This window comes from Psittacula echo (genome assembly GCF_963264785.1).
Source record: "Psittacula echo genome assembly, chromosome: 3".
Lineage (NCBI taxonomy): Eukaryota > Metazoa > Chordata > Aves > Psittaciformes > Psittacidae > Psittacula > Psittacula echo.
In genome coordinates, this window is record NC_137736.1 from 83943978 (window position 1) to 83957064 (window position 13087).

At 39.3% G+C, this 13087-nt stretch overlaps 1 protein-coding gene across 2 annotated transcripts in view; it reads left to right on the plus strand.

Moving 5' to 3' along the window:
• Positions 1 to 13087, plus strand: part of TBC1D4 (TBC1 domain family member 4) — a 103157-nt gene that overhangs the window by 8367 nt on the left and 81703 nt on the right. The gene's annotated exons all lie outside the window — the stretch shown is intronic.

Here is a 13087-nt window from a genome sequence, read left to right on the forward strand (position 1 = left end):
CTCTGGGCAAGGAAGATAAGCCATGGCAGCAGCAGGGCCTTGAGGTGTCATTTCACCATCCCAATGTCAAATTTTGAGTGTTGGCTTCAGCCACAGTGCTTAAACATGGCTTTTCTGTCTTTCCACGTGGTTTTAGTTACTCAAGTCAACTGAACAAAAACCTCCAGCATGTTCTTCAGAGTCTGTTATGTCATGAAGACTGTTCGGATGGAGTAGATGGCGTATAGTAAGTTCATGTGTAGTATAATGCATCTTAAATGTTTCGGTTCAGAGCCTCTGAAAGATGTCATGAACCAATAAGCAGTTACCTAGATGTATTCCAGTTTGGTTTATTTGTAAGGTTAATTTATAAGGCAAAATATTTCAGTTGAGGCACTGCCCCTGAGAAACTCTGCTCAGTGCTTAGAAGGAATTGTATCTACTAAACCATGTTCCCTCACTTTATAACTTGCTTGTGATAGTGAGCTGGCTTAATCTCCAGTCAAATCCGGTTGCTTTCTCATGGAATCCATAACATCCTTTATCATTTTATCTCTTCAGAATTAGATAGGCTTTTATGATCTTTTCTGGAAATTTGGAAGAGCAGAATGCTAAGGTTTTTCTTGTTCTGCATCTCTGTAACCAATGAAGATGGGTAGGACTCTACAGGACATGTGGCACTTTCCTGAAGGATTATATTAATTTAAAATGCAAACAGTAGAGAGATCCTTGCTCAATGCCTGTATGCAAGATTTGTAGAAGCTATTAGATAAAATAAAACCAGTATCATAGATATGTGGCTTTTTCCTAACTCAACCATCCCTGGCTCTGTGGTTTTCCTCCTCCCATTACAACTAACTTTGAGGTGTATTTCAGCCATAAAACTCATTTTTGCATCTTGATAAACCTTAACAAGCAGCTTTCTTTGTTAAAATGACTGGGGTTATGTTTAATTTCTTTACTCTTGGCAAGAACGTGTAGATCTGCACAGTGCTGTTTAGAGATCCATGATGCATTGAAAAAACATACCGTGGAAGGTCAGATTATTATCCTCTGGGGCACAGCAGTGACTGCCTTCCACACTGCTCACAATTTTGTTTTTTTCTAGTAACATTAATGAATATTTATTTTTTTAGGATGCTGATGCTAAATATATTTCATGTACTCTCTGAGGCCGATATGGGTTTCCTGTTGCGTTCATTAAAAAAGAAAATAATAGAGAGAAAAGGACCAGTGTCCCAGGAACTTTGGGAGTGGTCTGGGCTCTTGAGTATTTCAGAACTAGAGTAAATATTCAGTAACAGAACAGTGAAAGACTAGGACGTGCAATGCTAACTCGTTGAAACGTATTTTTATATGCCTTCTCATGGTTTGTATTTGCTTTGGCTTGATTATTCCTAATAACTTGATCTTAAGTTCCACTAGGATTTCTAAATAAAAATAGAAGTAGGGTAGTACATATTTAACAGAGCTGTATTTGCCAGAGGAGAACCAATTGCTTTCTTTAGGACTGCTTGGCTGGAAGGGCAGAAACAAAGCAGCACATAAACTCCAGCACGTAAACAGCCTGTGCCAAAAGCTGGTGTATGACCTTCAGGTTGATGGCTGCAGCAGGCTGCAGTACACACACAGAGCTCTGTGATTCCTGCCTGCCCCAGCTCTGTCACAGCGTGCAAAATTACAGCTTCAGTAGTCTAAGGTGAAAAAATGAATTTCCGCTAATGTGCGTATTAAAAAGAGAAGAGGTTGTGTGTGCAGCCTGCTGCCACACTGAACACCAAACTACCATCAGTGTCATGGTACTTTTGTGTCAGTCTAAGCAGTTTAGGGTACAAATTGCCAAACAAGCTATTGTAACTACATGTTAAAACAAAACAGAACCATAATTTAAGATGCTGGAATGTTGCTTTAACGTGCAAATCCCGTAGCATCTGTTAGGAGAGCTTTCTATGGAAAATACTGCTCTTCCCATAATATTTGCTTTAGGCTTGTGTACAACACTGTTTTTTATGGAGAAAGATTTTAAACAAATATCCCTTTAGTAGAAAATTCTGGCCTGACTTTGTGGTTGTACTCAATGAAAGTCTCCTAATTTCCTGTGCAGCAGGACTGCAAGCTTGAGCAGGACAGAACAGTTTGTAGAGAGGATCCACTTTTCTTTGTACACCAACTACATTATATATAGAGGCAAGATGTTGGCTACTTTTCAGCAGCACTTTTTTGGGCAAACCTTGCCAAAAGAGAAAATCAAGGGGCCTTTCAGTAGGAGCAGCACATTATACTGTTATCTGAATTATTCATGAAGAAGCATACCCAGATTATCCATGGCATATGTGTGCATGTATTCAGACTTAGCCTTGAGGAAATTCGCTGACCTAGACATGGGAGCAGAGTGGGAGCAAGGCAACAGGATTAAAGCCAGCTCAGAAGGAGTGGGTTTGCATCCTGGCACTGCGCCTTGGATTCCCTGTCTGCTTAGTGCTAGAGAGAACTAAAAATAATATCTGCAGTTTAGTGGGGTGGTGTGAAGTTTGCAAAATGAATGTTTCCTCCATAGTGACCTTCTGTCTGCCAAATCATCACAGAAGAAGGCAATGTATTGAAATCATATAGAGCACATAAGAATTTTGGGGTTTATTGTGGTCTTCCCTTATGCTCAATATGGATATGTCCTTAAAATATACAGCATCACAGTTGGGAGTGTGAGAAATGTGGAGACCAGCCCAGACTCTGCTAGGTTAATGGGCTTGATGTTTCTTTATGTAACCCAAGTATTTTGTTTCTGTATGTTCACTCACTGTGCTGCACTTCATCTGTTTTACTTAATATCATATGCTTGCTAGTTGTTGTATAGGAATTCGAAAGGGAACTTTATGAGTTTAGTGAAAATTATAGGTTAAAACTTTAGGAATCCTTTTTAATTATACCAACGATAAGCTGAACAGAAGCTTAGTTGTAGTGCCATTTGATTTCTTATCTCAGTCTAAATCTTTCAGATTTGACACCCTATTTAATACAGTTCTATGAGTTTTCACATGACTACCATGAAAAGGTCAAACCTGGAGAAGACAGTTAATAGTTGGATTTTTGCAGCACAACAGAGTGGGTGCTTCAGCTGAATTCTGTAACTTCTGGAGATGTCAAGCTCAGGCGAGCCAGGGATGTGTTTGTATACTCTGGTGGTTATTACCTATCAAGTAATAAATCTTCAAGAATAACATAAGTTGAAATATCAGGAGCTTTTCTATTATGCTAAACCTGAAGTTGAAGAAAAGTATCAGAATGAAACATGACAGTGCTAATTCAGTGTTTGCCAACCCACCCTATAATATTGGAGTGTTTTTAGCTATCTAGTTCCTGCTGTTATGCTTTGCAATTGTACTATTAGATTTTCTATGCATAGTATCCCACCACCTGAAGAACTCCTGCAGAGTTACACTGGCTTTGACGGTCACTTTGCAGATTTGAAAAGTCTTGCTGTAGCTCTGTGGGAAGCTCAAAATACTCTGTGGAGTCTCACAGATGGCTCCATCCTTGTAGAACACAGCACCCAGCTCGTACATGCCTACACAGCCATGTTTATAATGGTTAACAACTACTAAGATAAAAGCACTCTGGTAAAAAGCTCAACTCTGCCATGTATGTGAGACTTTTGCGTAATGATTTGAAGCACGCTAGCATCTATGCCATGTTTTTGAGTGGGATTATTGATTTCAAGTAATAACAGGTGGAGTATAAGGTTTAAATTTAGGATCACCTGAGTTTATAGAAAGTTCAAGCTTTATTTCTGTGTGATACTCTTCTTTCCATCAGCTTTGAAGTATTTAAGTCTGTTACCTATGTAACATACAGAAAATGCTTTCAACCCTGTACTGGGTCAGTTTGTCTTTATGGTGTCCTGTTACAGAGGTCTGTTAATTCACTTGGGCATGCTGCTGCCACGTGGGCTCCCTGCCATCTTACAGCGAGCAGCATACATAAATTGTAATGGATCACTTCTCGTGGAAGGGCGGCTGTTGTGTACCCACAAGAGCCCTGCGTGAAACTATGGAGGGTCTGCTCCGTGCTTTCATCCCCGGCTTAATTGCTTTGGATCGGTTTCAGGGGACTATTCAGTCAACAACTTCAGACTCTCTCCAGAGAGCCCTGCTCTTCAATAGGAACAAAGTCACACAAGCTGTTCTGCCCAAATTGCACAGTGCTTTCCTTTAGGATCAGCAGTTGCTAGAAGATTGTACTGCTTTACTGGTCTGTTGCACGTTTTGGTTTTTATACTGCTTCAGGTATCATCCTATCAAATACAGCAGTCTTTAGCTATTACTGTGTCATAAAAATAATGGTCTTGAAGCTTCCTGTTTCTACTAGCACTGTTCATATTAAAATGTCAAAATACCTTTCAGCTCTGTTGCATAAGCAGGTGGATAAGGATGTGACAGGTTTCTAATTCACATTCAGTACCTGGTGCTGCTGTCATTCGGCGCCCTGCAGAGACCAAGAGAAACCTCACAATTTTTTTTTGGCACGTAGATTTTGTGGTTTCATTTGTTGAACACACTGGGAGAGTTCATCCAGGGGAGCACATTTCTCAAAGGGATGTGTTCTCTAGTTGATGCCTGTGAATGACCACAATGAAGTTAGGGTTAGGAGCTGCCCCATGAAGGCAGTGGGGAATCTGGTACAGAAATCGTTACACAGAGCAGTAAAGAATACAGATAACTAAAAGGTCTCTTACTGCTTGTCAACAGATGCATTGGCTCTCAAATATGCAGGAGGCTTTTCCAATCTTTTTACCATATGTGTGTACAAGTCTGCTGCTTATTATTTTCTCATGTCATGTCTCCTGCTCTTCCATTTTTCTCAGCTCCTTGAAATTGTCCCAATCCAGGATTATGATCTTTTCTTTTGCAGGAGTAATCTGTACTGCATACAGTACCATTAATCATGAAGAATGATGATTCTGACCTAAGGAAAAAAGATAATAATCCCCTTACTGCTACTGCTTCGCACAAGCTCTCTGGCCCCAAATTAGAACTTGAAAGAAAAAAAGCCATTCATTCTTCTGATTGCATGTTGCCAGGAACTGAGCTTTTCAGATATAGCTATCAGGATTATAAACATTTTCACTTCATTCCTGTTCATATTGCTAATTCCAGGTTTCACATTTTAGAAGTACCACCAATCTCCTGGGGTAGATAGCTCATATCTTTTCTTTTTAGATATGTATATATGTCATGATAACAGCAGTTTATTGAATAAAAATTATACAGAAAATTTTATGTCAGAATGAACATGGGTGGTGATCATGTAGTGTGAAGAGCATTCTAATGTTTTTACTTGCTCAAAGTTCCTTTGTATTTAAAGTTTGTTTTGACCTTCATGCCCTTTTTTAAAACAGAACCTGGCACATGCTTATTTTTCAGTCAAGTCTGTGTATGGCCAGTGAGAAGTGAAAGTTAACTTCCTTGGTGATCAAGGATATCATGTTTCAGGAAGAAGGTATGAGTAATAAAAAGCCCCAAACAAACAAAAGCACCCTTCAAACCCAACCGCTCCTATGGAGGGAATGGATACTGCGCTGTATGGTAGAAGGCTGTAATATTAGCAAAGTAACTCCTGCAGCATGACATGAGCAGGTGAGTCATTTATGGCTGGTGTAGACAAACTGCTGCTGAAGGAAGCTTGTTATTGCATGGTTGCTACAGCTGGTAGATTGCCTGTTAAGAGCAAAGTAAACTTGAGCCTGGTAGGAAAAGTACACTCCAGATAAGCACGCTTTAATCTCTGGAACATTTAATTGGTTCAGCAGCATTTTCTAGTGCCTGAAGTTTTCAAATGTGCAAACATATTCATGACATTGATATAATTACCAATTTCTAATTTAGTCTTCCCTATGAATGTACTAGTAATAGTAGCAGAGGACACTTTATTTTTTACTGTTAATACAGTTATGGTTCATGTATCAAATTATAAACTTAGTATCTGTCCTTGAAAGCTTCCTGACTGTTACTTCTCTGCATCTTAAAATAGTACAGTGCTGCTATTGTAGGTCACTATGCTTATTTTTTATCTACATAATGAGGTTTGAATGTGTTTAATGTGAGCCTCAGAGTATGCTTTCTATGCAACTATGTAAAATTAATCCTTTCAAAAATGTGTATTCAGTTTGGGGTCTTGGAACATCGTCTCCATTAGAAGATTATTTTGACAGGTTAGTTGCTGGTAATTATTTTTTAAAGTATGTTTTAACTCCTGATGATAGACATTTTGGTAACTATCAATCAAATATTTTCATATATATATAAGACACTGTTTGAAATTTGATTTTAAGACAAAGAGGGCTTCTACATTCCTTAATAATGCCTTTATTTCCCAGCTCCCAGGTGGCTTTTTTCCAAGCGAGCAGACTCAAAACTGGGCATCACGAGTAATTCACAAGCCCCTGCCCCTGTGCACGGTGGCAGAGGGTGAACGGGGATTGTTTTTAGCAAGCCCTCCATTCTTTCCCTGGGCTGGAAGAAGCTGGCAAGTTCACAGGACTTGAAACTGTGTATAACGAAATTTCAGAGTGCCATTTCTGAGATGATCTGGCAGTGAAGGTTAAAGCTACGGGAAAAAGAGGAAGCAATTCCCCTTCTCCATGAAGTCTGCAAACTGGCAACTAACCATGTTTGGTGTGAGAAATACCATGATTCAACAAGTGGAAGGATCCTATTTGTCAGAGTCACTGGTTAATTACTCAGGAGCCTGATTATCATGCAGGACACTAGAAGCTTCCCTTTACTCCAAGCTGCCACTAATCAGTCCTCCAGCAGACCAACTGTACAGAGTAAATAACTGCCTGAATACCTTCTTGGGTGTAAATACCTCCCATTAGCTATGTAACCTCTTTTTTCCTTTTGGTGGTATTTTTCCTCTTGGCTCTATGGTTAATCTGAAGAGCACCAGAGTTGGGTCTTATTTCCACATGAAAATTGTAAATTCTCATTTTTACCCAGAAGTTTACAAATGTTCATTTATTTGTTTGGTAGCTGGTTTGAAATGTGCTTTATTAGGAAGGTATTTAGGATGTCACCCTTCCGGCAGGGGTGTTTCACTTTACTACAAAGTATCAACTTCAAATAACTGCGAAGTATGCTAAAAAGAAGCTGTTACTTGTTTTGCCACAAACTGAGGTACTCAAGAACCTATTAATAGATCTTTATTCCAAATACTTTTTGTAGTAAATTTAGCAGTTTTCTGTGACCCTCTGACTTCGGGGTGTGTTGGTAAAAGCAGTTTTATTAGAGGTAAGGCGTAGACATTAGCAGTGAGAGAGCACTGCATTGTCACGAAGTCTGTTTGTTGATTGTAGGAACCCCTGTAGATGTAAGATGGGACAAAAAGACTGTAGAAAATAACCTGATGACAGCTTCTTGTATACTTACTATTTTTGCCAAATATTAAAAATATTCTGTATTATACACTCATGTCCTTAACTGCTTCAAGGGTTTTTCTGAGCTAAATGTTACTGCAGGGTCTGAATGTTTTACAAAAGCATTGTTAGATTCATTTTCACATCTGTGAGAGAAGGGAAGAGGTGTGTTAACTTGGATTAAAAGAACAGTTAAAATCCCAGGAAGAGGTTTTTAACTGGATGGAAGTAACTGTAACTTCCCAGCCTTCCAGCTCCTCAGACTCCAGGACCTTAAATCAGTCACTTGGGCTCTGAGAAGTACACAAATTGTTGGACACTTAGGCATAAGTTTAAGCACAAGTTTCAGCACTGGGCCTAGCACCATGGGAGATTACAATGGTGGAAGAAGAGTATCCCACTCCTTTGCTGTAGTTTATCTTCTGTAGCTACAAAGTCATCCTCTTTTTCGGGTTTCTATTCTTCAGGTGTGAATGACAATCATTCTCGTAAACGGAGCAGGTGGACTGTCTTCCACCGCAGTTCTGGTTTGTTCTCAGATCATGTCCTTCTTTGATGTGAACAAGCTGGGGTCTTGTGAAGAAAAAAGCATCAGTCTTTAACCTCAAAAATTGTCAAGGACATCACTGTATGCACTGCAAATCTCTTTCCCTTTTGAGCTAATTGGATAACTGATGACAATAGAAGACTCATCCTCCAGTGCTAATGAAAAAAAGAAACAAAAGGTGTTATTTTTTCTCACACATTTATTGAGAGAAACATTTTGGATGCTGCAGTGAGAATTATAGTGGGTACCAAATTCTGCATTCTGTTCTCAGCTCCTCTTTGCCTGATGCCATTTGTTTGCAGCTGCAGCTCTCTCCCAGTTTGCAGGCTGCTGCTGCTGTACTCATTTGCACTCCGTGTGACTCTCACTTCTTGGGTCTTTCTCTGATCTGTGTGTTTTAGCAGCCTTTTTATATTGGCAGTCCCTGGTTTGATACAGGTCCTCATCAATCTCTCTTGTTTGCTTTTACCTCCTTCTCTATATCATGTGTTTGGCTGCAGTCCCTGTTACTCTTTTAGCTCCCTCTGCAGTTATCTCCCTTCTGTCAATCCTCTCTGGTCCCCATCTTTCCTTCTTTCTCCTCCCTAGCTTGTTATCTGAACTCAGTCTTTCCTTCCCACTCCTGAATTTATGGACTCTAGCATATTGTGAATCTGCTGTGAGCTGTATTTACAGGCATAAATTACTGAATGTTGGATGAAAGTGCTTTCGGGGCCTGGTTAGCATCCAGTGAATCTGACCGCTCGTATTTATTACTGAATGTTTGCCAGTATTTTGCAGGAATTTATAATTTGGCTAGATTTATTGCAGACAAGATTTGCAAATTTATATATATATATATATATTTTTTTTTTTTTTTCTTACAGAAGCCAAAATGCAAGGAGAAGTGTATTTGTTTCTTAGCAGTGACTGAACTGTTTTGAAGATGTCAGTGCAGAAAGCTTGGCAGAGTTGTGATCTAAAACCTGAGCTTTGTGGCATGAGCTATTGGCTCACGTGAGCAGCCTTTCATTCCAGGAGACACATGTCATTTTTATTTTACAACTGTTGATTGGGGGAAAACAATCCAAGGTGATGCCCTTCCCTGGGGGAATGGACATGACTGAAATTGCCAAATGTGTCAACAAGCTTTTCCACCCAGATTTCTGGGCTAGGGGTGTTGAGAGGTGACTTTTTCCGTAAGACATTTTCAGCTCTGAAGCGATGAGAATTTTACCAGAAATGTGGGGGATGGGGAAGGCATGAATTTGAATGTGTTATGAATTAATTTAGTCTTAGGCATGGGTATGTGGAAATGAGCAATTATGTATGTTAAAAACGCAATCAGATTAAACTTGAGGTTATAATAGAAGAAAACATTTTTAAAGGGATTAGGAGAAATTAAAGCCCTACTAGTTCCTGTTATTACTTTGAACTTTAGATAAAGATTTAATCTCTAATGAAAAACTTGTGCTAATTGTCATTAGTAAATGGACCTATCTTTCCCTGGCTGGTGCTTACAAATCTATATTGTAGAATGATAAATCAGTATTTCAAATTCTGCTGATCAGTAAAATTAATAGAAAGCTTGAGTCGTCCACGGAAGAACATCTGTCCCATGGACACAGGTTACATAGGGTGAGAATTTCAGCTCATTCTAAAATACAAATGCTAAGTGTGAGGTGGGTGTCCAGAAAGAGGTGAAGAGATGAGAAGATAGCTAGCTTACCTTTCTGGCATCTCACCAGTGCCCAGCTTTCTGATGTGGATTCTCTGAGCGAGGAATAGTGGCAGTTCGCTCTAATCCAGGCCAAGATGAGGTATATTTTCCTAGATGCGGGAAAGAGGCACGTGCTCACGCCCTATTGACTGTTGCTAGGTATGCCATGAGATGTGGTATGGTTGCTCCCTGTGTTAGAAAACAAAGGCAGAAAAATCTACCACACTGGCTTTTTTCCTTTTTTCTTCACTTAAAAGATGTTTTTGTTTTGTTTTGATTTTTTTTAAATACTGAAATCCACAGATGCCTTTTGTATTCCTAAAATACGAAACACAAATTATTCTTAAATGTAGTGGAGAGAGGGCATTTTCTTTTGAACTCACCAGAACATTGGCCCTTCCTCACCTAATGGCTGCAGCTGGTTTTGCTGTGTGAGAGTTAATGCCTGACTTCTCAAACAATCAGCTTTCTTCAAGCAGCACAGTTCTGCTACTGCTGAAATTGACCTGTTCAGAAGTGTTTTCATGCACGTTTTCAACAAGAACATTTTTTTTTTTCTGATGTATTTTAAGCACCAGAGCACTGTAGTTTCCCTCCAGATGGACTTACAGACCAGTAAGAGGAACTAGATAGGAACCCTGGCCATTGTGGGTAGGAGAGGCTCTAAAAATGGAGATTTCTGTTTGAGGTGGTCTTCAGGAAGGACAGAAGACGGTGATGCTGTTAGCTGATCTTTTGCCTGCTGTCTCCTTATTTCTGAACAGATACCAGGGAACAAAGCATTTTCTTGGGACAGCAGTATTAGGGTTATGAAGAAGTGAACCTCAGTAGATGCAGTGGTCATCCCTTGTACCTTAAGAGCAAACAGTAAAGACAGACTACTTGGGTTATATATTGTGTGTGGCTGGGAGAGCTGGTGAAACCCATGTGTGTGAGGTCCAGTGCTGAGCCTGCTTCTGAAACAAGAGAGCTCTAGAGAGATGCTTTTCAGGTCAGAGTAGACCTAAAAGGTAATTGAATGGCTTAGCAATAAGCACCTCTAGTCAGGAGCATGACGATGTTCCCCTGATGTTATGGAAAAGGTAGATGAAAATCCAATCTATTTACATAATATTTCAAACCAGCAAAACTGGCAAATTAGAGTTGCTAGGAAATGCTGGAGTTAATGAATCCCCTATGCAGTTCAGTGAAAGTAATTTCATTTTTGAGAGAAAGGCCTTCCAGTAGCATTGCAAGTAATTTCACAGCTTAAATGAATTCAGTCATGCCTCTGTAGTAATGAGTGCATTACCCTTTTTATTACCATCTGTGAAAACTGGTCTTGGCAACATTTGCATTTGAGACACGATGGTTAAACTGGTCTGTGTGTAGTTTAAAGTAACTGATCTCGTTTTTGAGATGATAGTTCCCAATAAATACATCTGTTTATCAAGTAGAGTTTCAGAAGGAAAATGATTACTCATTTACTAAATTTGTATCTAAAGTGCAGCTTTTTATAGCCTAACTTTTGGTAATTGCTCTATATATACAGCAGCTACTCTTTAGAATATATTAACGTATGTTAAGGGCAGGAATGACTCTCTGTGAGGAGAAGTCTGACAGCTCTGAAAAGATCTCCATTTATGTAAAATTCTCTGATATCCCTTTGAGGCAGATACAGAATATTATGAAACAATTTTTTTATCATTTCTTCAGATTTCCTCAGGTTTGCGGTCATTAACACCTGAATTACCTGTAAAGACGGGCGTAATCTTTCTGCGCATACTTCAGTTTCCCTTTGAAGTTTTCAGCTATGCTTATTGGTAATGGCTGCTTGGTCTCTTTTCATTCTCAACACAGAGTAGACAAGCTAATGATTTTTAATTGCTATCAGGTATTTCTGAATTTGAAACAATCAGTTTGGAGAGGCTGAATTTGAGGCAGAAGCAAGTTTGGTGCCCTGTATCCATTCAATATTACAAACTTGTTTAATAGATTTAAAATAAACAGATTTTACTTTTAAGTATGAGCTAAGATGCAAAGATCAAAATTCTTTGCGTACTGTGGGCTGAGGCAAATGCGCCTAACAGATTGAAGTCTGTTAAAATACATTAACACTTTATGGTCCACAGTATTGTCCATTTATACTTTATTTTAGAATTAGGCTTTACAGAAACAGCTGATTTTATTTGATGTCTGTTCTTAATGTGTCTTTTCTCTCAAGTGGAGTTTATCGTGTGCCTTTAGAGGTAACCAGCTGAGTTGCACTTGAAAATAATTTAAAAATATCCAACCTATCTAGATGCAAACATACTAAATTCAGAAATAAGCTGACATGTGACTCCGTCACAGAGAGAGCATCATGGAGTCTGACTCCTTTTTGACGTAGTGCCGCAAAGAGTGAGCACTGTATTAAAAAAACTCAAACCAACACACCGAAATACAAACTCAATGGAGGACAGGCCGTCAGGATGGAATTGTGCCATGGAGCATGTCCTGTTATGTCAAGATGGCTCAGCAAATTTTCCTGCATCCAACCAGCATCCAAAGCACCATATCTTCACTCTTTCAGCAAAAATCTTGACATTGATTTGGAACAAAAATTGTCATGAGTCTCATTCCTGGATTCCTATATATACGTACAAGCCCCTCGTGTGGTATATAAGGAAAGGAGACATTTCATTCATTCATTCACAGTGATTATTTAAGACTGGTAGTGACCTGATGAGGTTTACAAACCTTTGCAACAGACTCTGCGGTAGGAACAGTTGAGTGTTCAACAGTTATTTACCAGGACATCATTTGAATTAGGGTTGCAATAGGAAGGAAGTTTCCATGGGAGATTGCCTCATGTTCCCAGCAGAATACCAGTCTGTTTTAGTTGCTCAGTACAAGTTTTATATAGCTTTAATGTAAATTGAGCAAAATTGCTCTGTTTTGCACAAATAAGCTGCACAAATTGTGCTATTCTAGTTTTCAAATCAAAGATGAGTGACAGACTTGACTTTACAAGGAGAAATCCATAGGGATTATTTCTTGATGTCAGAAAAACTAGATTTTTCGTTGATATTTCCAATGAAGGAGAGACCAGGAAAGTTTTTTCAGTACGTGGTTCTGCTTTACTCTTTACCTGTGACACAAGGTCCAGGCTCTCATCACTTCTTACATCCATTTTTTTTTTTTTTTGGTTGGTGTCGTGGTTTAAGTCCAGGCCGTAAATCAGAACCACGCAGTCTGCTTCCCCTCCTGCCCTTTCTTCCCCCCGCTCCTGGAGGGACGGGGAGGAGAATCGAAAGAATGCAACTCCCACGGGTTGAGATAAGAACAGTTTAATAACTAAGGTATAACACAAATCACTACTGCTACCACCAATAGTAATAATGATAAAGGAAATAACAAGGAAGAGAATACAACACCTCACCACCCATCTACTGATACCTCCACCCCACCCCGCAGTGATCCAACCCTTCCA